This window comes from Urocitellus parryii, chromosome 3 (assembly GCF_045843805.1).
Source record: "Urocitellus parryii isolate mUroPar1 chromosome 3, mUroPar1.hap1, whole genome shotgun sequence".
NCBI lineage: Eukaryota > Metazoa > Chordata > Mammalia > Rodentia > Sciuridae > Urocitellus > Urocitellus parryii.
In genome coordinates this window covers 85348697-85372423 of record NC_135533.1, presented here as the reverse complement: position 1 = coordinate 85372423, position 23727 = coordinate 85348697, and positions in this window count along the sequence as shown.

Below are 23727 nucleotides of genomic sequence, written 5' to 3'. Positions count from 1 at the left end.
AGAACCTGTCTTATTTTTCTTTCTTCCCCTTAAGCTTAATGAGTTAATTTATTTCTGACCAGCTAGAGTTATTGCCATGTAGCCTTTTGATGTACTACAATTTTGTACTGCTATTTGATGTTAATTATGATGTATAGGAGCTAGAATTTCTTCCGTAACATATAGTTTAGGTTGTAGAATTCAATGAACAATGATTTATTGCCATTTATCATTCAGTTTAATAGATGAAAGAAATGTCTTTATTCCCAGAAGAGACTATGACTGTGCTGATTTTGTAACAAGGACAAAAGGAAAAAAATGAAATGATTACTAAGACTGAGCATCTTTACAAGGTGATTTATATTTTCAGTTAATTATGAAAATTGACTTTTGAGATTATTTAGTGTGATATAGCAAGTTCTAAGACAATCTATGGGTAGGCCAAATCTCCTTTTCTGAATTTTTCCTGTCTGCACCTTTCCCTCCCTTTCAGGTACTTTTCCCAGACTCAACAGTCCATATCCCGCAGCACCACACACTCTTATCCAAGAAAAAGAAAAGAAACTGATTCTCAACAGTAACCTCTGTGACTACGAGGGACTTGATGCAAGTATGATGGGCTCAAAATAAGACTGACTGACATAAAGCAGAAAATCTGTCATGCCAAGCTTCCACCATCAGCGGAGAGGATCTACCTGTGCTTTTAAAGCCCAAGTTCTGTCATGGAGGAGAAACTTCTCTCACTCCATATAGTGTTCTAGCTCCTAGTTTTCTTCTTCCTTTCCCAACTAGACTTCTTTAAAGAACAATCTATGTGACATCATAATATATTTGATATACTATCCTATTTTTTCATTGTATCTTTTCCCTAAAGTTGGCCATTTTGCCAACTCTCCCAACCTTTCTCCCTATAAAACAATTGGCTTGTTACCTTGGAGAAGGGACAAAGTAGGAAAATCTTTATGGTTTTAGGTTCCAAAAGTTCAAAGTCTGATATGGAGAGATTTAGGCTATAGGAAAAATAATGGCTTTAGGTGAAGCTAGGGGCAAAGGATACATAGATGGAGGGAGAACAGGCAGCATCCTTCCTCTCCCCCAGCTCTAGAACCAGATTTGTCTGGGTCAGTACCACACGCAGCCTTTCTAACTTTCCTGGCCTCCAAACATCTATTCTTTTCTTAGTAATGAGTAATATTTCAAAATTCTGGGAAAAAAAACTAGAATTGGGATTCTCAAAATGGAAATAGAATTGGTAGGATGTATTAAAATCTGTATTTCTTTACAGACTTGAGTTGTAGGCTAAAATTTGTACTTCTCCATGTTCATTTATCCTTGCCTCCCCAGTTTTTTACTGACCATTCATCCTTTACCCCAGGCAATTTGCTCAACCCTCATCAGTCCACTAAGAATTCCCATAATGAAGTCATTAATAACCCTCTATTTCCCAACTCAGTCTTCAATCCTCAGAACTTATCCCACAAACTTTTCAATTAGAGGTTGAAAGTACTGATACACTCTTTCTTTCCTTTTTTTTCCCCCTTGGCAGTATGGAGATTGAACACAGGGTCTTGCACATGCTAGGCAAGTGAACTACCACTGGGCTACATCTTCAAGTCTTTTAAATTTTATTTTGAGACACGGTGTCCCTAAATTGCCCAAGCTGGCCTTGAACTTGGGAGCCTCCTGTCTCTGCCTCCTGAATAGCAAAGACTACAGGCATGCACCACCACCATGACTACTCTGTCCTTCTTGAAATTTTTTCCTATCCCACCTCTGTGAAATAATCATAAACTACTCTCTATTTTATTTCTCTGAATAATCCTTAATTCCATTTAGTATTCTAACTTTGTAGTTACATTATTAAGTCTGATCTTCCTCAAAGCCTAGGCTTTATTTCTTTAGCTTTAAAATTTTAAACTATTATTATTGTTATATATTTTCAACTGCCAAATATATTAATACTTTTGTTACAGCTTCCCTAATCCAAAATTCTAAAATCTGAAGCACTCCAAAATCAGAAACTTTTTGAGTGCCAATGTGACATCACAAGTGGAAAATTCCACCTCTGATCTCATGTGTTGAGTCTCAGCCAAAAAGTAGGTATTGTAAAAATATTTATAAAATTACCTTCAGACTTGTATATGAAACATAAATGAATGTTGTGCTTAGCCGTGGATCCCCTCTCCAAGATATCTCACTGATATGCAAATATTCCAAAATCCAAAAATTCCTAAATCTGAAACACTTCTAGTCCCAAGCACTTTGGATGAAGGATTATCAACTTATAATACCTACCAGGGGTATATATCCAGCAGGGGCTTTTTTCCTGACATAAGTATCATATAAGTTTTACTACTTAGATGTCACATGCACATCTTAAACCAATCATTTTTTTAAAAAAAGAATTTCCCATTCTTTTCACCTCTTATCTCATATTTTATCTGTATTCACCTTCCAGACCAAGCAAGGTCCTGGCAGGAAAGAGATGACACACAAACAAGAAGTCACTGATAAAATTTCAATGAGGGAACTGTTCAAGAGATCCAATAAGGGTTCTCTTATTGGAAGGTTTAAGCAGTCAAGGGGATGAATTTATGACCTGAATATGACAAAAGCTGTGATCATAGTCATGACCGAACTCTGGCCTTTCTCCCTGATGTCTTGCTCATAGCACCCATTGGCCAAACCCACCTTGAAGCCAGAGATCAAAGGAGCTCAAGGATTTGATCCATAGAAATCAGCTTCCTGGGGCATAAAGCAGTAAGATAAAGGGCGGAGAGTGGCTCTGAGTGCAGCAAATGAAGAATGATCAGCGAAAGGCCCCAGTAAATGTAGCACCAAGGACCCAGTCTCTCTAGTCAAGAACCTGGAGTTTTTTTCTTAACTCTTCTCTCTTCCACTGTATCTAATCAGTCACCAAATCTATACATACTACTTTCTGAAGTTTTTCACAGTCACCCCCTCTTTGCCACTCCATTAATTACCAGTGGGGTGCTTTCCTCATCTTGATAAATAAACATATTTCTTATCTCATCTCTCAGCTTCTCATTTCAAACCATTCCTTCGTGTTACTACTGGAGACCCTTCTAAAAGGCTAAGCACTAGACCTGTAATGAAGGATCATCCTGTTTCTGTATTTTTTTCATTTTAAAATTAATTGCAAAAGTCATTTACCATATTTCCAAGGAAATCCAAGCTGTACTGTACTGAACTGTGCTAAATAAAATGTGAACTCTTCTAAAGAGATAGCCATTGTTAATAATTTTATCATATTTTTCCAGCTGGACTTTTTTTTCAACTTTTTATTTTATTTTATTTTTAAAATATTTATTCTTAAGTTTTATGTGGACACAATATCTTTATTTTATATTTATGTAGTGCTGAGGATTGAACCCAGTGCCTCATGCATGCTAGGTAAGCGCTCTATCACTGAGCCACAACCCCAGCCTCTCAACTTTTCATTTTAAAGTAATTACAGACTTACAGAAAGTTGCAGAAAAATTGTATTGAGTTCCCCATACTTTCGCCCAGTGTTGTGAGTGGAATTGTGTCCCCACAAAACTATGTTACAGGTCTAATTCCAAGTGCCTGTGAATGTGACCTTATCTGGAAATAGGGTCTTTTTCAGAAGTAATCAAGTTGGAATGAAGTCACACTGGACTAAGGTGGATCCAAAATCCAATGACTAACATCTTGTAAGAAGAAGGAACTTTGGGAACAGACATACTGACAATGAATGCCTTGTGATCTCGGAGGCACACCCTGGAGTGGTGTATCTATAAGCCCAGGAGCACCAAGGGTTGCTGAGAACCAATAGCACTGGAGAGAGACAAGGGAGGATCCTCCTTTAGATTCTTCAGGGATCCTTCTCACAGTTCTGGACTTTGGAATTCTGTCCTCCAAAATTGTGAGGCGGCACTTTTTTGCTGTTTGGGGCTTCCTAGTTTGTGGTAATTTATTACAGCAGCCTAGGAAACCAATACACAGAGCTTCCCCCACTGGTAACATTTTAACTGTAGTATATTATCAAAGCAAGGAAATTGACATAAGTACAACACTGTTAACTAGACTGTAGACCTTGTTCAGATTTTCCCCACATTGAATTATTTTAATTACATAGAAGTATACCCACCCCACCCCCTGCACGTATACACACCCAACATTTTCCATTGCTTTTTTTTTTTTTTTTTTTTTTTTTTGGTGCTGGATGGAAGCAGAGCTTTGTGAATATCAGTTAAATTCTGTATCACTGAGCTGTATGCACCTCCATTGCTTTTAAAGTTCCTTTTTTCTCAGTTTATGCAAAGTTAATCATCAATAACATATGTGACAGAAAAAGAGAATTTTATATGAGAACACCCTTAAATAAAGAAAAAGACTAAACACTGAAGAAAATAGATTAAAAAATATAAAAGGGTAATTTATATAAGGAAAAATACAAATGGTCAATGAACACATGAAAAGATGCTGAGTAGACTAATAATCGGGGAAATATAAATTATAATCACAATGAAATGTTTCCTACTCTGTTAGAGATGTGGGATATAAATGATAACAAAAATTTTTATAAGATTATTTAGCAGAATACGGAACATTAAGTTGTTGTACCATTTGAATTGGCAAATGCCTAAGACTCTTGGAAATACTTATGCATGTATAGAAAGATAATGTCTTAAAGATTATAATGTTTTGAATAAGAAAAAATTGGACAAGCTAAATGTTGATCAATACAAGAATGGCTAGATTAATTGTGATATGCCCATATTATGAAGCCATTAAAAGATTGAAGTAGACAAGCAATCATATGGTTAAGTAAATAAAGAAAACAATAGAACAACAGGTATTAGAGAGGCAATGTTTAAAGAGCATAGGTTCTACATGGATTAATAATCCTGGCTCCACCACTTACTAGTCCTGGAAACTTGGATACCTTAAATATTTACTTAACCTTCAGAACTTCAGTTTCCTCGTAAGAAATGAGAATGATAATATTATTATCTATCCCAAAAGGTTGTTGTCAACATTAAGATAATTCAACTAGATGTGGTTGTGCAGATCCACAATCTCAAAGACTCAGGAGGCTGAGGCAGGAGGATCAAGTTTAAGACCAGCCTCAGCAACTTAGCAAGACCCTGTCTCAAAATTAAAAAAAGAAAAGAAAAGAAAAGAAAAGGATTGGGGATATAGCTCAGTGGTAAAGTGCCTCTGGATTAAAAAAAAAAAGAAAGCTAATTCATATAAGCATATTTTACAGTGGTATTTGGCATATAGCTATTGTTCAGTAAATGTTAGCTAGTACCATTATTTTTGCTTATGTAAAAAAATATGTATTTTCAATACTTACATATTTATTTATATCTACTCTCTTACATATATATATGAAAGAATACATGTTTATTTATCAAATTGTGACATCCTCTGGAAAGGCCATAACTTTCATCTTCAGTAATATATATTTCTATATCCATTACAGAAGTAGTTAACCTTTATTCTTATTCTTAGTCAACATCTGAACTACCTTGGTATATTTGGGGAATCCCTCATCTTATGAAGCAGACCATGCATTCGTTCTACTGTAGAAATGGAAATTAGGAGAGTGTTTTCTCAGACTTCCTTGTCATCAGGCATGGGCTCCATCAGTCAGGTGCTAACCAAAGGCATTCTGGCCCAGTAGAGGCAGCAGGGTGCCGGCAGCTAATATTGGATCTGCAGACAAAGACCTGGCAGCAATTGCAACATCAGTGGTGTCAGCAGAAACAGCTATGTGGTCAGTAAGGACAGGGTGGATAGTTCTTCATAGGACTTGCCTTCCCAGAGAACCTATGAGCCATCCAATCTTTTTATTAAAGACCTTTTTCCTTAATGAGTTGGAGTTGGTTGGTTGGTCTACTAGACACTAAGAACACCGACTGAAGTTTTTTAAATGAGAAACCTTCTCAACCTTTCATTATGAACTATTTCAAATATATAAAAAAGTTAAAAGAATATTAAAATGAGTACCTGGATATTATGTATCCAAATTCGGCAATTATGATGTTCTTTACCTTTGTATGCTTGTACATATTTTTCCTGAATATTTGAAAGTTATTTGCACACATATCAGAAAATAGTGCCCAAATATTTTCTTTTATCAGATTTCCCAAGACATCCTAAAAATGTCTTTTGTACCACTTTTTTTTTTTTTAACCAGCTAAGATCCAATAAGACACATTGTATTTGGCGATGCCTATTTGGTGCTTTTTTGAGATTAAAAAAAAAAAAGAATATAATTAAAAAAAAATACAGCCTTTGGGTCTTCTTTTATTGCCCAGCTTCTACCTAGTGATTCAGAAGTTAAATATGGGAACAGTTAGACTTCTATGAAGTACAGGGCATAGCATATAAATAGAAGTTTTCTGACCTGATGAACACAGTTTCTCTATTTCTCCAAAATTCATACCATTTGCCAATCTTACTTTAACCAGCTTAAGGAACAGATATGGACAGGGGATATTCGAATTAATCATTTCCTTGGCTCAGAGCCACATTACAGGGAGAGCTGAGCAGGGCTGATTGATGCACATGTCTAATAACTATTATCCACTCCTGTGAGAAGCCAGCACAAATACCTCAGCACAGTGATCAGTGAGTGGCACAGTCTGATTTCAATCTAACTGTTCAGCCTTAACTCTCACCACTTCCTCTTACACATCATAATCTCTATAGACCATGTTTCATGTTTTCCCATCTGTAAAGAAAATGATTTTTTCTCTAAGTCTATCCTCAAACTCTCATTTATACTGCAAGGTCCAAGATATGTGCCATGAGCTCAGTGGAAATGTTTTAGAATCTACTTTCCTTCTTTTATGCTCTGTCTTGTGTATCTCTTATTGTGCTTAGCAAATTTTGATTCATATCATATTGGGCACTCCCCCCTACTAAGGAAACTCATTAAAGACTTTAATTATTTTAGTACTTTTTCATACCATCTCTTTTTGGGGGAAGACAATACTGGGAATTGAACCCAGGGATGTTCTACCACTGAGCTACATTCGAGCCCCTTTTATTTTCAGACAGGGTCTTGCTTAGTTTCTGAGGCTGGCCTCCAACTTGTGATCCTCTTGCCTTCTCCAGAGTTGCTGGGATTGCAGGTGAGCACCACCATGTCCAGCTTTATACCACCCTTAACATAGTAAGTAATTGATTTTTGTGAATTTGTTTATAATTAACCAAACAGATTTGAGAGTAATCACACAATAATATTAGCAAAATACCAGGCACTAAAAAGAATTCTAATGAAAATGGGATTAGAATAGTTGAGTTTACATACCTGGCTTTCCTCACGTTAAAGACCCTTTTCCTCAGGGAAGCCGCCAAAGACCCTAAGTATATTCCCTCCATTATAATCTTCTAGCACTGTTTACCTTTTCTTTACCCACCTTGTATAGTTATTATTTCATTTTGTGATAATTAATATCTTTATCACTAGAGCAAAGTTTCTAGGAGGTAGAAGATCATATTTTTTTTCCTCATGGCTGCAGCCCTAGAAAAGTCAATGAATACATGAATACATCATTATGTTACCTAAAAATAGTTTAGAGAGAGAAATACTAATAATTACGTAAGTTCCAGAATAGTGACCAGACCCTTAAGTTACAAAATAACACATACCCATCGTGATCTGTATAATATACCTTTCTTTAATGATGATCATAATTTTAAAAACTTGTGAATTAATGTAATAGAAAATCATTTTCAAAAGTCTATTTTATAGATCTGGGATTGTGGCTCAGTGGTAGAGCACTTGCCTAGCACGAGCGGGGCCCAGGTTCGATCCTCAGCACCACATAAAAATAAAGGCATTGTGTTGTGTCCATCTACACCTAAAAAATAAATATTTTTTAAAAAGTCTATTTTATAAATCCACTGCTACATATTCTAAGGAAGTATTTTTTTAAATACATTTTCTGGGGGCTGGGGCTGGGGCTCAGTGGCAGAGTACTTGCCTAACATGTGAGGCATTGGGTTAAATTCTCAGCACCACATATAAATGAATGAATAAAATAAAGGTCCATCAACATCTAAAATTTTTTAAAAATACATTTTCTGTGTATATAAGTGTGAATGTTTGTTCATGTAACACATATGCAGCTTTTCTCTGTGTGTGTTTGTGTGTGTATGTGTGTGTGTCGGCGCCAAGAATCAAGAATCAAAATCAGGGCCTCATGAATGCTAGGCTAGCACTCTACTGCTGAGCTACATCCCCAGTCCAGCCTTCTTTAATCATTTTATTAAAAAGTATTTTTTTAATTTGAAAGATTAATAGTCTTGTGACCTGAATCAATTATTGACACTGTGTCCAATTTGAAGGAAGTAGAGATATAGCAATTTATCTGATTCATTATATTATCCAAATGTTTTAATTTCATAAAAAACATTTAGATAATATAAACCAAAACCAAGGGTATCAAAATTACTTTTTAGATTGATCAACTCTTCTGAATGACTTATAAATCTTTGTTTTCATTTTGAGGAGAGTAATCATAGATTTTTATCAAATAAAACTTATCATTAAAAAGAACCTTTTTCAGGGTTCTTTTACTACTCTCTAAAACAATCCAACATCTTAGACTCCAGCACAAGTGCCATCTTTTCAAACAGCTAAGATCACATGTTGTTAATATTCCTTATTAAAGAAAATGACTCTCTGTATGTTTTCGATGTTCATTTCTGACACTTAATTAGAATTAATGAAGTTACCCATTTACAGATGTCAAGAGTTCCAGGAACTCCTGAAACTATAATAGAAAGATTGATGAAATTTGTGACTTTCCTCAATTGAGGCCAAGTGAGAACAGATGCTTTAATTCCATATGTGCAATGGAGAATGTGTGTGTCTCTGAGTCTGTGGGAAGGCTAAGTGAACCCAAGGTGTGATCTTTGGCAGTTTTATGCAGTACAAGAAGCATGAAGAAAAATGTTTATAAAAGAACACATTTGAATCCCTGGTACCTCTCCGTGGAATCACCATGTTGTCAGACAGTAAAGGAAAGTTTAAATACAAGTAAATTATGCTTCCCCTGAATACAGTCTACTCTCGGGTGCATAATTACTGGGTGTGTACTTGGGAATTCTGAACTTGAGTGAGTCTTTCATTTCTCATTGTGGGACTCAGCTCTCCTCTTGGCACCCAAGATGCAGTAAACAACAACTTCCAGATGCCAAAAGTATACTCCTGCCAGCAGCCAGCAGATGGCCTCAAGGATGGCAGCCATGATGCTTCACGAATGGCTCCATCCTAGGCTGGCTGGCTTACCATCTTACTGGATGTCAGATACATTCAAAAGAAGCCACATAAGTTACATCTGAGCTCTGAAGTGTTATAATAAAATTACAGCCTTGAACACAGCAGTCAAACTTAAGAAGAATTAGAACAGTATCAAAATTTTTCATCTACCTATTTGTATGTTCCTCTCCTGCCTTCTTCTTCTGCTTCCTCTTCAGAGATAACTACAATCTTAGCTATTTTTGTTAATTTTCCCCACGCTTTTAAAAAGTGGTGTTAGCAAATACACATATATTTAAACTTTGTATTGCTTCATTTTCCTTGCTTGGTGTTTTATAAAAATTATATATCTACTGTAGTCTTCAGTAACTTGATTTTTTTTTCATCCAAAAAAAATGATTTTAAGATCCATCTATGTTGCTGTTTGTAACTCTAGTTCACACATTTATTTCCATTGCTGTGTAAAATTACACTGTGTAATCAGAGCATGATTATAAATTTATTTTTCTATCCCTGAAAATTTGGGTTGCTTATAGATTTGTGGTTTATTTGTTTGTTTGTTTATTTGGATTTTTTTTGATTGATTTCATTTTGCCATTATGAATGATACCCCTGTGCAAGTGTGGTCTAGTGAACAAGTGCAAGAGTTTTCTAGAAATAAGGCCTAGAAATGGATTTGTTGAGTCTTAGGATATGTGGAAGATCAACTTTACATGGTGGCACCAAGCTTTCCTAAAGTGGTTGTATCAATTCATATCCTCATAGCTGTAGGTAATAGTTCCTTTTAATCTACACATCTACCAGCACTTGATATTATCAGATCTTACTTTTTACTAATCTAGGAGGTATACAACAATATCTCATTTGAAATCATTCCTGAAGTATCTTCATCAGGCCCAATTCAGATGACATTCCATGACATCTCAGAGCTATGGATCTAGAAAGAATTGGAGAAAGTAGAGAGGGGTACAGAGTTTCATATTGAGCCATGGAAATGCAAATAATTATAGTCAATCCTTGCAAAAGCATTTTCTTTGAAATTCAATGTCATATAACATGTACTATTTATAGTTTCTCCTTTGTATGTACCAGACACTTTTCTAGACCCCAAATCACAGTGAATGAAACAGACAAGGTCCTACCCCTCATAGTGGGAGAGGAAGAAAACAAACAAATAGATACATGACATGATATCCAAAAGTGAGACCAGTTTTGGAGCCAGGTAAATCAGAGCTCAAATAGATCCTCCACACCATCCCAGATGACCTCTCTAAACCTGTTTTATCTTTTATAAATGATAATTATCACATACGTGAATATATCATAGTGAATTCCACCTTTATGTGTATCTATAAAGCACTATTTAAAAAAAAAAAAACAATAAATGAAAGAAGGAAAACCGGTAGAGTAGAGGAAGGGAAACAGGGGAGGGATGAGGGGAGTGAAAAAGAAAGTAGTAGGGACTGAAATGGAGCAAATTATATTCCATGCATGTATGATTATGTCAAAATGAACCCCACCATTATGTATAACTATAATTCAGTAATAAAAACATTTTTAAAATAAAGTAACTAATTTATTATTTTTCTCTAGATACAAAAGAAACACAGAGAACAGAAAGTTAAAAACTATTTAGTTACTTTTTCCAGGTGCATTTATCTCATGTTCCTTTAAAATTTTAAGAGGGCAAAACTAGATATACGTGTAGTATTATTCAAATGTATTTGCACATCTTGTCAATCTACTGGTATTTTAAGAAATAAAGACAAATCAAGATAAAAATGACAAGTATCATCTTGCAGGGTTACTGCAAGAATTAGGAACTACTATATAAAGATGAGTATTTTCTCCTCTGGTCATTTTAAGGAATGTTGGGAGCAAGAGAATCCAAAAATCTCAAAGGTGGAGCAGTCTCATCTCCTGGACCCACAGGATTACACTACCATGGAAACAGCAGCTTGTGCACCTCTGGGCAGCTAGCATCAGCCTGTTCATCGCATCCTGATAACCATTTCTCACAATCTCCTATTTACTTGAATTGACATCTTGATTCTTTTTTTTTTTTAGGTTTTTTTTTTTTACACAATACCTTTATTTTATTTATTTATTTTTATGTGGTACTGAGGATCAAACCCAGACCCTTGCATGTGCTAGGCAAGCACTCTACCACTGAGCTACAATCCCAGCCCCATAACATCTTGATTCTGCTTCTACTTTTGTTCCTCTGAGACTGAGAGACTTGGAATTGAGCTCCGTTATTCCAGCAACACTATAATTCTTGCTATTTTTCAGACATTTCAGATAACCTTAGTTAAACATTGACTTTAACAAAATAGAGTCACCCCTCTGTATCCATAGAGAATTAGTTCCCTGACTCCTCAAGGGTACCAAAATCCTCAGATGCTCAAGTCCCTTATATAAAATGGCATATTATTGGTATGTAACCTACACATAACCTTTTGTATATATTAAAGGGTTTGGGGGGGCAGTGTTGGGGATGGAATCCAAGACCTCATGCAGACTAGGTAAGTACACTACCACTGAGCTACATTCCTGTCCCTTCCTATATGCTTTAAATGATCTCCAGATGACTTATGATACATACTATAATGTAAATAGGTGTTGTGTTTTATTGTTTATGGAATCTGACAAGAAAAAAAGAGTCTTCATATATTCAGTACAGGCACAATTTTTCCTCTGAATATTTTTGGATCATCAATTGGTTGAATCAATATATGCAGAACCCAAAGATACCGAGAACCAACTGTATATGAGTCAATCTGGGAAGCTGAACACTAGAGAATGTTTTCAAAGAAATATCAATATTTTTTGAATTATGTGATAATGATATTGTGATAAGTCAAAGAATATTATTTTTTTGTTGTTCTTTTCGCGGTGCTGGGAATTGAACTTAGGGGTGCTCTACCACTGATCTACATCTCCTGTAAGAATCCCAGTTGCTCGAAAGCTAAGGCAGGAGGATGGCAAGTTTGAGACTAGCTTGGTAACTTAGTGATATCCTGTATCAAAATAGGTAGAGTGCCCTTGGGTTCAATCCCCAGTACAGGGTGGGGGGGGGAGGGGGGAAGGGAGGGAAGGAGAGAAGGAGGGAGAGAGAAAGAAGAAAAACAATCTTGGTGTGAAATTATATGATGTCTTGATATGCTTGAAAATAATTCAGCTGGTGAATAGATTGTAAATAGAACAGCAGAACAATGAATACACAGGGTTTCTTTTTAATTTATTTTTATTTTTATTTTTTTTTGTGTGTGTGTGGTGCTGGGGATTGAACCCAGGGTCTTGTGTGTGGGTGGCAAGCACTCTACCAACTGAGCTATATCCCCAGCCCTATATAAGGTTCCTGATACAATTACCTCTACTTTTATATATGTTTAAAATTAGAAAAAACAATGCAAATATGTTGCCTTATCCCTTGCACATGCTGTTACCTTTGCCTAGAATGTTTTCCCAAATAGCCATTTAGTTAGTCTACTTTTTTGATTTATCCTGGTTTCTGCTGGAAAGATACCTCCTAAGAGGCCTTCTCTGACTAACTTGTGTCAAATAGTGTCCCTCATACTCTACAATGATTTTCTACCCCTTTATCCTGCTTTGTTTTTCTTCATATGACCTGTCACTATCTAATATTTGTCATATTTTCATTTGTAAAACTATAGACTCCCTTAGACAGGGACTTTGTCGTGCACTGCAATGTGTGCATACCTTGAACAATGCCTGCTTCGTGAAACAAACTAAACAAACTGTAATTAAATGAGTGAATGTAAATATTATATAGCTTAGAGTCCTTGTCAAAACCTGATCAGTGACCCTTCTACTATATTGAACTCCAGTAAGGACTGCCAACCAAATCTCTGTCCTGAGTTCTACTCGAGCATTTAAGGATGACAGAAAGAACTTTGCAAACACCAAGGCCCTATGTAAGTGAGCTATCTTCATTCCTGATCCAGTTTGGAAAGACTAAATAAGAAGTGTCAGATTTCCACACTGAGATTGCCATGAATGCCATATCTGAGAAAAATGTCCATTTTAGAATCAGCTCTTTGCAAGGCCACAATTAGAAATAAGTATACTTAGCTAATGTATCCTTTAGAAACATAAGTCACCTTGATATTCAACATGAGAATGAGCATTGGCATCTCTTTTCCCTGGAAATAATGTAATTGCCCCATTCGTTGAGGAACATAATTTTGGATAATTTTTCTGACAGTAGTGAATTTACTCTGAGCTCCTTACAAATGGCAGACAGATCTTTTTTGAAACCAGTCATGCACATTCTCATGAAAATGGGCAGGCCTCTGCCCAGGGCATCAAGGAAACCAGGATCATGACTTCATTCATCAAACCACAGAGCCTCGAAGATCAAATGCCACTCTGTTTAATGTGGCAACAATGACTTGTAGAGTCTGTAGCACTCTTGGAAGACCTTGACTCCCTGTACCTTGGTTCTGCTTCTGGTGTTTCCCACAACTCTTTTGGGTGTGAATGGTAGAAATAGTTACTGAGCTAGCAAGGATTAGAGCTGCCATTTCACAAGAATGTCCTATGGACAGAGAGTAAACAATGCAAGCCAAATCTTGGTGTGTTTTTGATGAAGCAACAGATTTTGAAAATCATTAATCTATTTGAGGATTTCAGATTTGACACATTTTACTTCAGAGAAATAAGCATACTTCTCCAAGATTCTATATGAATAATCACATTGGAAGCATTTCCACAACACATATGCAGCATTTGTATGTGAAATTTCTTATCTGAACTGCACTCATAATGGATTGTCAAGTAACTGTTGTAATGATATATAAAAGCACAAAATTTTAATACGAGAAAGTTCAGTGTACTAAAGTTTGTGTAAACAGTGCTAAGTAAGCATTTTCATAGTGTTTGCTTTAACATTTGCCTTCAAGGAGATTTTCTGATTTGCTTCGAGAAGATACCAAATAGACCTGTGATTTGGTTCCCACATCTTGTAAAGGCTTACCAATATGGACTCTGGCTCTCCTTGCATATAAATTTTTTTTTTTTTTATGGAAAAGAGCCTGGGATCCTGGGAAGGGCCACTCCATGTAATAATGATGCCTTATTTTCAATAATGTCTGTGAAAAAGGAAGACAAGGAGAAAATGAAACAACAAAAGATGCAGATAGTGTGCCTGCTTTCTGCTTCATGTGAAGGAAGACTAGAAGACACACAAATGCTGAAGAAAGGGAGCAGAAATATTGACCACAGTGGGCACTGAGGGAGGAGGCCAGGATCTCCTACAGTGCTTTTCAGTTTCTTCTAAGAATAAAATATTGCACTTCCTGTTCAAATGAAATCATTTTTCACAGATTTTGTGTGGAAAAGCCTTTCCCTTTGTTTATAATTCCAAAGAATTCTAAGCTTAGGATGTGGCTCAGTGGCAGAGTGCTTGCATAGCATGTGCAAGGCCCTGGGTTCCATCCCTGGCACTGCAAAGAACGAGAGAGAGAGAGAGAGAGAGAGAGAGAGAGAGAGAGAGAGAGAGAGAAAGACAGAGAGAGAGAGAAGGAAATGCATTTTAAGTGTAGGGGTCCAGTGATCAAAAAATTATTGGGGGCTGGGATTGTGGCTTAGTGGTGGAGTGCCTGCCTAGCATGTATGAGGCATGAGGCACTGGGTTTGATTTTAAGCACATTAAAAATAAATGAATAAAATAAAGGCCCATTAACATCTTAAAAAAATTTTAAAAAAAACATTGGAAGGTATAAGAAGCAAATACATGGAAAGATGGCTGATTAGAAATAGTTCATCCAAGATAAATGATACAGAAGTGTATTTTTTAAGTTGTCAATGGACCTTTATTTTATTTATTTATATGCAGTGCTGAGAATTGAACTCATGCCTCAAACATGCCAGGCAAGCACCCTACCACTGAACTACAACACCAGCCCTATAAAAGTGCATTTTGAGGTTCACTTGCCCAAGCCTAGATGAATTCATGGAAATTATATGTATATATTTAACTTATCAATAAATATTTCAGACACTTGAAGATATATAAGGGATCATAAATACCCATGTGTCTTTAATCTAACATAAAGAATAAAACATTATTGATACAGTTGGAGACCCCTGTGCACCTCCCAGATGTTGCATATCCCTCTGCACAAGGGTACTTACTATTCTGAATTGAATGTTCATCTTCCCATGAGTTTCTTAAGAATTATACTTCATGCCAACCCTGTAGGAGTTATGAACATACTCTTTCAATTCTAAAGCTCTAGGGCACTCTTTAAATGTGCTAAAAATATCTCTCTTATTGCTCTAATAAGTTAATATTAAAATATTTTTAGCATAACATGAAGCTTTCTACAGTACATTATTTTAAATGAGTCAACTAATTGGTAATAAATATCCCAAGTTAAATAATAATTGCAAGTAATCTGGGGACTCCATGGATTAAATTTATGGTTTTTATTCTACCGTTTTTCAAACTAAAAAGAAAAAATGCAGCTATTCAAAAGTAGAAGGAACCCTTGATTACCTGGAGCTTGGCCAATGCTCATGGCATATATAATCACCTGACAGTAGCCAGAATGAAACACTTTTAAGGAGCTAATGACTAAGGAGTGTACTCTATAGTCTTCGAGGTGGGCAACATTCCCAGTGAACTCAGCCTTGTGCCTGACCTTCCCTGGTTATAATTTAGACATGTTTCAGAATTGTGTGCAAAGCTTATTAACCAGCAGAGCACCATTTAATAAATCTCTCTACTGTTGCAGTCATCCAAGAGCTGGTCTACTAGAGACCAACTCTTTTGCCACAATGATGGAACAATTGAATTGAATTAAAACAGGCACTTAGAAAGAGCATTGTTTTAGGCTGGCCTAGGGAAAACATGAATGGATAGAATGAAACACAGTTTATTTTATGAAGGGCCAGATCAATGATGCATTGATAGAAACTGGCACTGAGGATAGCTATAGTATAGTGACTTGGGTTGCTGGTTTGTACCTAGGACAATGACTATATTATTAGTATAAGTCCACAGTTTTATCTGAAATTCAAAAATCTAAAGAACTCTGAAAACTGACAATTTGTTCACAATTCATTTGATACCAAAACCTTATACAGACTGAACTCATTTGCTGGTAAATCATCACCTTAACTGACCTTAGACTATTTTTAAAAATCTATTTAGACTACTTTTTTGACTATGTTTCACTGCAGAAATATTAGTGTATTTAATTAGAGAGTTTTGCTCCATATTCCCTGAGGGGCACAATATAATTTGATAATTACCATTTTAAAATCCAAAAATCTTCTGAATTCTAGAAAATGATTGACCTTAAGGTTCAAATCAGAGATTGTGGAGCAATAATGGCTACTAGTGATTTAATGCATACTGGGGGCTGAGACTGCTAGGTTGTTTATTATTTTATTCCAATCTCATGTGATCCCTATGATTGAGACATTTCTATACCTTTGATATTGCATATATATATATGTAAATATAAACAAACATATTATATATACTTGAAAATCGAGTAAGATTTATCCTGTTGCCTCTGGATTGCTGGGAAAACTCCAAAGCTGAGAACATCAGTGCTAAAAATGAAAAAAATAGGTACTTGTATTTCCGATGGTCAATTTTCTAGAAATCCTTAAGGTAAGTTCCACTGGACTTGCTAAAAGCAAAGCTAGATCAACTATTACTCTTAGTAGCAAAGTATATACAAAGACCAAATTTTCTAAAAGAAATATCCGAGTTGTGAGTTCTCTCTCTTTACCATCCTTTCTTTCCACTTCTTCCTTCTGCGCTCTTTCAGGTTTCACTGTACTTTTGAAATTGGTGTTTGCTTTGTGCATGTCGCTTTGTCCACAGTCAAGTTCTTACACAAACTCCTCAACCCAAGTCAAGTGAGGGGAACACTAAGAGAACTGCTGGTAAATTGTTCAGTTGGAAAGTCTGCAAGAAGAAGTGAGTTATTCCCTGGTTGAAGTTATAATTATGCCTTGACATTGCTGATTCATCCTCTGTGTCTATTTGGGCAGAGGTAAAAGGACTTAGGGAAGGATGGAAAGGCTCCAGAGAGCAGGAAGTTAAGTACCAAAAATCTACTCTTTGTCAGACCCTAATCTGACCCTAGTAGAACAGTTGAGGCTTAGCTGGTAAAACACAACCTGGTCCTTTGAAATCTGTTGTTATGTTTTCTGTGTCATTGGTCAGGTGACTGTTGGGTATGGCAAGGCTAGGCTAGTGTCTTTTTTTGGTCAAGTGGACTCTGAAGAAGATAGATAGGCTTGAACCATCTTGTTGGTACCTCTCACAAGAGGGTTTCCTGGAGGGCAAGAGAACCAAATTGAGAGGCAGCAGGGCTACATGAGTGAAAGGAGAGGAAGTTGGTGGGTTTGAAAAGATGTCAGACTAGTTTCTCTTTACTTAGAGAACTATAAACATGGAGGTCACCACTAGGGACCCCCAAATGACCCACGTATGCTTCACCAGTTGCCAGTTTCACAGAAAGCATCTACAACCAGGAGAGGACATAAGGTACATTTGTCCCTTTTTATTGCCCTTCCCTTCAGAAGTAAAGAACCCAGGAGTGGACATGTGCATATGGGTCACCTTTTAGGCTTCTCTCACTTTGACCTACCCCTAGGCTCACCGTCCATCCCATCCCGTCTCATCCCATCCCACCCCATCCTTTCTTCCACTTTTGTCAGAAAAAAAATATTGTTCTCTCTGGCTCAACCATGAACAAAAGAACATTGTTTCCCTTTGCACAGCAAAGCAAGCTGGAATTTTCCATAAGAACTTGATTAAAGGCAAAGGGACATGTATAAAGCAAACACCAAGTCCAAAAGTACAGTGAAGCCTGAGAGAGAACAGGTTTCCAACCCTACAATAGCTAAACTACACCAGGCTCTCTGAGGATTCTATCCAGGGAAACTATTTCAGATCATCCACAAACTCTTTTTCCATACCCCTCTGCATCTTCATGCCTTCTTAGAGAAGGGTTCAAAGGACAATAGGTGATACAGAAAATAGTACACTTTCTTAGCTTTGGATTCTGGCACACCTGAGTGATTCTATCTATGAAAGTTAAATTTAACTTCTATAAACCTTAATTTTGCTCATGCATGAAGCACCTATTTCATAGAACCACGATGTGTTCACATATGTGCCTGCATATGGTGAGTATTCAAAAACTGTTTGCTATCTGAAATGGACTGAATGTTTGTTTCCCCTGAAAGTTCATATGTCGAAATACTAACATCAAGGTTATGATATTAGGAGGTGTAGGTTTTGGAGGTAATAAGACATGAGTGTAGAGCCCTCATAAATGGGATTAGTGCCCTTATAAAAGAGACCCAAGAGAATTCTTTGTCCTCTTTCTGCCACATGAGAGTACATCAAGAATTTATCACTCTATAACCTGGAAGAGGTTATAACCTGATCTTGCTGGCACTTTCAACCTTCAGAACTTTATTATGTTTTGAAATTAGAGCTTTATAATTAAACATAGCAGTTGGGTTCATTCTAACAAACTCATACATTCATGGAATTTGATTTCCAGTTCATGATACTCCCCTCTTCTTTCCCATCCTCCTTCCCCTCCCCCGTTCTCCTTCCTTTACTCTATTAGACTTTCTTTAGCTTGTGTATTTATTTATGTTTGATGGTTTTTAACTTATGCAAAAAGGTGAAATTCTCTGTGGCATATGTATATATGCACATAAATTTGATTTTTTAAAGAATTCATTCTGCATTGCCTACCCTTTCCCATCCCTCCACTCTGTCTCTTGATCTCCTTCTTCAACATTACTGATCTTCCGTTTGTCTTTACCTTATCCTATCCTTCCCTCTCCCTTTCTTTTATTTTACTTGGACTTCTACATATGAGAGAAAACATTTGAGTTTCTGAGTTTGACTTATCTCACTTAGCATGATATTGTCCATTTCCATCCATTTACTCACAAATGCCATAATTTCATTTCATAATTTTATTTTATGCCTCAGTAGAACTTTTATATATATATATATATATATATATATATATATATACATACATACATACACACACACATATTACAATTTCTTGATCTATTATCTATTGATGGGCATTGGGGTTGATTCCACAATTTAGCTATTGTGAATTGTGCTGCAATAAATGTGGTGGCTGTATCACTGTAGTATTGCTGATTTGAGGTCTTTTGGGAAAATACCAAGGAGTGGGATAGCTGGATCATATGGTGGTCCCATCCTTGGTTTTTTGATGAATCTCCATGCTGCTTCCTGAGTGGTTGTGTTAGTCTGCAGTCTCACCACAATGTATAAGTGTATAAGTGTATAATAGTGTATAAGTGTTCCTTTCCCACCACAACCTCACCAGCATTTATTGCTCTTTGTATTCTTGATCATTGCCATTCTTAGTGGAGTGAGATGAAATCTTAGTGTAATTTTGATTTGCATTTCCCTGATTGCTAGATATGTTAAACATTTTTTCATATATTTGTTGGCCATTTATGTTTCTTCTTTTGAGAAGTTTTTGTTTAGTTCTTTTGCCCATTTATTAATTGGGCTATTTATTTATTTAATTATTTTTGATGTTAAGTTTTTTGAGTTCTTTATATCTTCTGGATATCAATCCCCTATTAAAGGAGTAACTGGTAAAGATTTTCTCCCATTTTGGAGGCTCTCTCTTCATGCTCTTAATCCATTCTGTCAGCCTCTCATGGATTGCTTGGGGGTCACTGTGCATGGAAGCCTTGTGGATAGAGACATCTGGTGTCTGGGAATGGCCAGTGGACGTTTCCTCGAGTCAATTGCCCAGGGACAATGTGAATCTCTTTTCCGCTCTGCCTGGCCCACACAGCACCTGAGATGGGTTTGACCTAGCAAGATGTCCATCAACCTGCTGACTGCAAGAAATCAGGAAGCAAGTATCCACCCTTGAAATTTTTATCCCTGCCTTTGATGTACCCCCTTAAATAAAGTACCCAAGCCATTTTCCCTTCGTCTATTTCTAGAACTCATGTGGACTAGGTCTATCAGGGGCTTTGCATTCTGTAAATATATTTCTGAGTATTTGTATTTTGTTACTTTCTAATTATCTAAGATTGTAAATTTTAGGGTGGCTTGGATTCCTGGGTAGAAAGAAGGACCTCTTATTGAAATGCTGTCCGTCATCCTCCCCTACCTCCCTCCCTCCCCCGAAACCTTTCCTTTGCTGTGCAGAGTTTTTTAATTTGATAGCATCCCAAGTTTTGATTCTTTGAAGAAAGTCAATACCAGCACTTATGTGATGGAGTTTTGTCCCTATGTTTTTGCAAGGTTTCTGGTCTACTTCTTAGGTCTTCAATCCATTTTGATTTGAGCTTTGTTCAGGATGAGAGATAAGAATCTAGTTTCATTTTTCTACATGTAGCTATCCATTTTCCCCAGTACCATTTGTTAAAAGTCTATCTTTTCTTCAAAATATATTGTGGCATTTTTGTCAAGTGTCAGATCAGCCTCCAGAACTTTAAAAAGTAAACTTCTATTATTTATCAGCTACCTAGTCTACTACACTTTGTTATAGCAGTCTGACTGAGATAACTATATTGTTATTAACATTCATATAGGAAGAAACCACCTTCCATCTTCCATCTTCTCCCTGTATTTATGTATCCATATTCCTATTCTTTATTACATTCTTTTCTATCCCTGGGTAGGTCAATGGTTAGGTAATTCATGCCTAAACTATTTAACAGGTTGACTTATTGATTTAAATAAGCCACATCTTAGGTTTATCGATGTAAGCACATTAAATTCATCAATCCATTTGTAGGCAAAGTTTGGCTTCTCTAACTTACCTAGCATCTGGACCATGGGATCTTGGTGCCTTGAACACTATTATATCCAAGGAATAGCTGAACATTTCTGTTTCAGTTCTGAAGGACATCTTTATTTCTAAAGCCTGGTTTATGGACCTGGTCAAGGTCAGCCACTCACCACACCTTCCCCAACTCATATGGCTCATGTTTGAGCCAGGCAAACCACACCCTTTCTGCCCCCATCCAGGAATCAGGCAAATCCAGAGTCAAGCCTTGATTAAACACTGTATTGCTAACCATAGCACTTAATCTTTCCAAGCTTCAGTTCACTCTTGGTGGAATGGCAATTAGGGTATCTCTCGCCTGGAGTCTTTATGAAGGTTAATTGGGAAAATGAACATTAAGTGCTTACTACAGAGCTGGCTCAGAGTACCACAGACACAACAAGTGGTTCCCAACATCATTTCTACATATTTAAAATATCACAACTACTTTACATGAACAATTGAATGGAAAATTTTTGTCAAAAGAAAAAAATGACTATTTTTTTTCTAACATAGTCTCTCACCTGCAATGAACCTACTCAATAAACCAGCATTTCTCAATGTTGGTTTGACAAACCTACAAGTTATCCATTTACCTCTGAATCTTGAGAAATGTTCTTCTCACCTAAAATAGAAGAACAAATTGCACATTTATAGACCTGTTAATTTCCTAACTATGGTCCACCTTTATTGACAATTTCAATCATAATTGTACAATGTTCTTCTGTATTTATTGTTCCTGGAAATCTTTTAATTAAATGAAAAGGTTTCAACTAACTCTGTGCTTGTTTTTCACACTTATATTTACTAACTGGGATGGTATGCCCCAGTCTGCCCTGTTTCTGTCCAAAGTCTTTCCTATAAAATGCAGTCATTTATGTTTCATAGTACAAGCTAATATGTTTGTTAAATGAATGAACCAGAGGATGGATTCATTTTATGCAGAGATTTAGGCAGAGAGTGGCCAAATGCCTCATGTGCTACAATCTTGAATGAACAATGGGTGATTCATGGAGATATGACATATTTTCTTTGAAATAGACCAGTGGAAGCCAGCACAATGAGTTTCTGAGTCAGACATACCAGGGTTGAAGGTTTGGCTCTGTGATGCTGGGAAGAACAATTAACCTCTTTGAGTCTCTGTAAAGGGGAAGGCAACTGCACTATCTACCTCCTGAGAAGTCACAGTCATCAATGAGAGGGGCACAGCTTTTAAGAGACCATGTCCTTGGTGCTCATCTCACATCTTTTCTCAGGGCTGTCCCTTCTTTTGGTGAGAGGGAGTACTGGGGATTGAACCCAGCAGCCCTTAACCAATGAATCATGTCCCCAGGTCTTTTTATTTATTGTTAGAGTCTGTAAACAAGTCAAGATGGTGCCTGGCATTTTGCAGAGGGAGTGGTTTGTGAAGTAACGCCAGCGAGCCATTAAGTGTGGAGATTCCTTATTGGTTGACTGCGGTATTTAGTTTATGTTAATTAGATAAGCTGTGTGGAATGTATAAATACCGTTCCTGTCCTACAATAAACGGCTTCCACTCCTACTGTATCAACGTACACAAGTTGTTCGTCACCCCCGCCCCCTGGTTATTTTGCTGCAGCCAGACTGCGGCAATTTATTTATTTATTTTATTTTGAGACAAGGTCTTGCTAAGTTGCTGAAGTTGGTCTCAAACTTGCAATCCTCCTGATTCAGCCTCCTATATTGCTGGGATTATAGCTACCACCCTGGCTTAACCAGGATCATAGGTATCAGAAAAAGGTCATGTGAAAAAGTAGGTTTTAGATATTATATTCAAAACTAAGGAAATCTGAAAAAAGTATGGGTTTAATTAACAGTATTGATTCAGAAGCTATGAAAAATGGACCATAATAATATAACTAAGAGGTGAAACTAGATGTGGGATATGTGGGAACTCCTTGTAAAATTACTGCACCTTTTATATCAATCTAATACTACTTTAAAATCAGAATGTTATGTGTTGGTCAGCTTTTCATCACTGTGACAAATATCTGAGAAGATCAACTTCCAAGAGACGAAAGGGCTTATTTTGGTTTCTGGTTTCAGTCCATGATTGTTTCTTTGGGCCTGTAGCTGCCTAGTACATCATGGTAGGAGCACATGGTGGAGGAGGTGGATCATCTCCTGGAGGCCAGGAAGTGAAAGAGAGTGTAATGGTCTAGGGCCCAATATCCTCTTTAAGGACATACCCCCAGTGACCTAACTTTCTTCCACTAGGTCTCCCTTCCAATGGCATCATGGGCTAAGGACCAAGCCTTTAACACATGGGCCTTTGGGAAACACTTCCAAACTATAGCAGTTAAAATAGTTAACAGATAAAAATATCAATATCAAAACTCTGAAGATCCTGTTTCACCTCAGGTAGTCATTAAAACAGTGCACAGAGAAAGGACACATTATAAAGTACTATAGGACCTCTTTCAAAGCTGTCTGTGGGGAAGGCAGGTGACTACCCATTGGGGGATGTTGCAGTGCATGGATGGGAAGTTGTACTTGATTTATGTATTTTATGACCATATTCTTATCCTTGTCCATCTGCCCTTCCTTGCCCTTTTCTACCTTTATCCTTTTGGCACATTAGGTTTTGCATTTGGAAAGGACCTCGGAAACCATCGAGGT